This window comes from Muntiacus reevesi, chromosome 21, assembly GCF_963930625.1.
Source record: "Muntiacus reevesi chromosome 21, mMunRee1.1, whole genome shotgun sequence".
Lineage (NCBI taxonomy): Eukaryota > Metazoa > Chordata > Mammalia > Artiodactyla > Cervidae > Muntiacus > Muntiacus reevesi.
In genome coordinates this window covers 44,858,760-44,862,567 of record NC_089269.1, presented here as the reverse complement: position 1 = coordinate 44,862,567, position 3,808 = coordinate 44,858,760, and positions in this window count along the sequence as shown.

Genomic DNA, 3,808 nt, shown 5'->3' with positions numbered 1-3,808 from the left:
TGAATTTGTTGAATTTCTAGAACTTTTATAAAGTGTATCATATTATTCCTTTCTTTCTTAATATCCTATCTTAGATGATTTTGATCTGACTATTGCACATATATAAACTGCCTCACAAATAAAGTAAAATTTTGAAAATTATTTTGCTTCCCTTTAATAACTTGTGGTATTTACTTTATCAAATAAAGAATAAGTCCTGAAAAAGATTTCATTTTGTTTGAAAATTTACTCAAAAACTGTCAAGGGAATTGATAAGTCCATTAATATTTACTTCTAAGTATTCCTGTGAGAAGAACAAAAAGCAATCATGGATAATCAAGAGAGATTTTCCTTTTATTATTCATCTTTAATTTTGTATTCAGAAGGAATAATACACATTCTTTATAAGTTGGCCTTTTAGAGGAGTCTGGAACACAGTAAGGAGATGAAAACTTGCAGGTATTAAATGAGTTAATCTATAATGATGCTTCATATTAATTATTTTTTATATTAATGACCTCAGCAGTAATGTAAATACCCAAAGCAAAAAGGATTTACCACCATGAAGAGTTATCTTATAATCCCAGTAATAACCTATTGAAATCAACATAAGTTGTGTAGAATATATTTTGTGTAGATCCCTCATCACATGCTTTGTTTAGTGACTTTCCTATAAAGTTAGCAAATAACCATGTATATTTTTCCCCGTTTGGCCTTGATCACCATGTCTTCGTTGGTTTATTTTGTCCTGCTTCTAATCAAATATTGAATTTTCTTTAGAAAGTAGCTCATTTGTAATGCTTTCTTCTGGGCAAATTTCATCCTACTCATTGTCCTTTGACCCAAATAACTGTTTAATGATAGGATCATTAATAAACTGACTTCACATTTCATAAATCATTCATTAATTTTGTATCTAAATTTATTTTTGTAAGAGGGACCAAAATGCCACCTATGTTGATTAAGACTAAATTAAAATCAAGAACAGCTAGAAACTTGGGAAAACATTTTTGGGGAAGCTTTGGATCCAAACACAAACCCAAAGGAGATAAATCCTTTGCTGTGGTTTTAAGTAGTGTGGCGCCAGAGCAACATGATAAATGTGCTGACATTTACAGAGGCCCCAATTAGAGCCAAGATATCTTAATGCACTCTTTGGCATCTCAGAGCACACATACTGTATATGAAGGACTTGGAGATTTATAGTGTGAAAGCAGGCTACCATATGCACCACAGATCTTTCTGACTTAGCACTTCCCTTGTGTATTTGGACAGACATGCTCTTTTGTTTTGATCATTCCTTCCTTAACTATTTGTGGACTACGTATTTTTTTTCCCCAAAAATTTCTCATGGATTTTCTTCTCATTCTAATCTTCAATATCCATTTGAAATTGAATAGGGATAGGTATTTATGTCTATTTTACTACTCATAACAGGAGTTCTTGTATGTTATTAACCTACCTGTGATATTCGCCCCCACTGAATTTAGCTGTTTTTGAGGGCAAATGGATAGGGAATGTGGGGAAAACAGATACGTTACTTTTTTTGTTTGTTTGTTTTGCTCTATGTTACATTGTTCATTAATGTTATACACTATAACAAATATGTTGTATTTATCATTGCAGTAATTTTCACTAAGCAATGTAGTGCTTAAATAAGAATATAGATTGAGTCACATGCAGAATGTTGCTTTGCAGGTGGCTCTGTGATAAAGAATTCACCTACCAATGCAGGAGATGCAGGTTCAATCCCTGAGTTAGGAAAATCTCCCAGAGAAGGGAATGTCAACCCACTCCAGTATTCTTGTTTGGAAAATCCCACAGATGGAGTAGTCTGGTGGGCTACAGTCCAGGGGACTGCAAAGAGTTGGACACAACTAAGTGATTGAGCAAACACATACTGAATAACTTTTGCAAACCACTAAGATGTATGATAATCACTTCAGTTTAAAAGCACTCTCAAACACAAAATGATTGAAAACCTAGAGATTATTTCTGAATTGACTCTGTTTAGAATTTGATATGACAACCAATCAGAGTATATGCCAATTTCTATTGAATGTGAAAGCAGGTGTTAGAAAAGTCATTCGCGGAGGGAAGTCATTTCAATATGGATGTCACTTGTTTTTTTTTTTTAATGTTTTTACACTGAATAAAATCATAGTGTATATGTATGTGCATGCGTGTGTGTGTGTGTGTGTGTGTGCTTAGTCACCACTTCAGTAGTGTCCAATTCATTGCAACCCCACCAATTCATTGCAATTCATTGCAACCCCTACAGTCTGGTGGTCTGTAGCCTGTGACTCTGTCCATGGGATTTTCCTGGCAAGAATACTGGAGTGGGTTGCCATACCCTTTTCCAGGGATCTTCCTAACCCAAGGTAGGACTCATGTCTCCTGCATTGCAGGAGGATTCTTTACCCACTGAGTCACCCAGGAAGTCCATAAAGTCATATTGAATTAAAGCTACGTTTTAAAAAACTATCTGTAATATATTGAGCTTGTGTGAACTGGATAAGATATCCCTTTTAAATTTGGATGAACAGTATTTATTTAATTTTAATGCAATGTGCTACCTTGAGAAAGCTTCTTTAATGAGTGGGTTCACAAGGATTCCTTGCATTATATTATTTTATATTTTCAGATTTTATGAAATTCTATGATTTCTTAGTTATTTCTGTAATGACAACTGCATTGGAAATTATTATTTTTTTATTATTTATCAAGTTGTAAAACTCCTAACATTTTGGAAGTGAATTAAACATGAAATCATGGGCATTCCAGGTGGCTCAGTGGTAAAGAATTCACCTTCCAATGCAGGAGACACAGGGGATGTGGGTTTGATCCCTGAGTTGGGATGATCCCCTGGAGAAGGAAATGGTGACATTCTCCAGTATTCTTGCCTAGAGAATCCTGTGGACAGAGGAGCCTGGTGGGATACAGTTTAGAGGGCTGCAAAGAGTTAGACATACCTGAGCAACTGAGCACAAAATATAAAATCAAATTTATGAAAGTTACAGATATAATTAATGTTGCATAAATGAACCAGTCATATTTGGCAATCTTAAATTTTGTTCTTTCAAATGAGCTGATATTTAATCAAAATAATTCCATGTCCTTGTTCACTGCAATTTACTACTCATTTACACCATGTGGTATTAATAACTTTTTGTGATATAATTCAAAATTAGTGCTTTACATCTTTTCAAAGTAGAAAAAGAATTTGGGAATATTGCCATGCAATTTAAATGTAGAATCCTTCTAGATTTTAATTCTTTTCTTCAAGGTTTTATGTTTGTCTTATCTACACCTAAAACTAACAACACTCCTTTTAGAAATTCATTTTAATGAATTTCTCTAATTTTTCTATTTGTTCATTGTTTTGAATAGTTTTCTCTATTCAGCTGTTTTTATTAAAAATGTCTTTTTAACAGTTATATTTACTCTGTTCATGGATATATTAATTAATCTTTATATTTAAAATAACAGACATATATAGAATAAGTAGGTTTAAGGAAAACATAACTTAAAAGCTAAAATTCAAATGGAGGGGGTGTTAGTGTACAAGTCAACTGTCGTAGGATGTTTTACAGGAGAGACAGAGAGATATAAGTAAATTGGTTAAGAGAAGTTCTATTAAAAGAGCTTCTGTTGAATTGAAAAATATGCAGAAGAAAATAAACATGTCATTTTCTAAGAGTAAATAATATTTTTTATATTTCTTTTCAGAAGTATACAGCTGTACCTAGCTGATAGCTAGATAGATCTTTGTTCTACCACGCAGTCGACTAAATATTTATTTTACTTAAATATCAAGACAAATAGATAC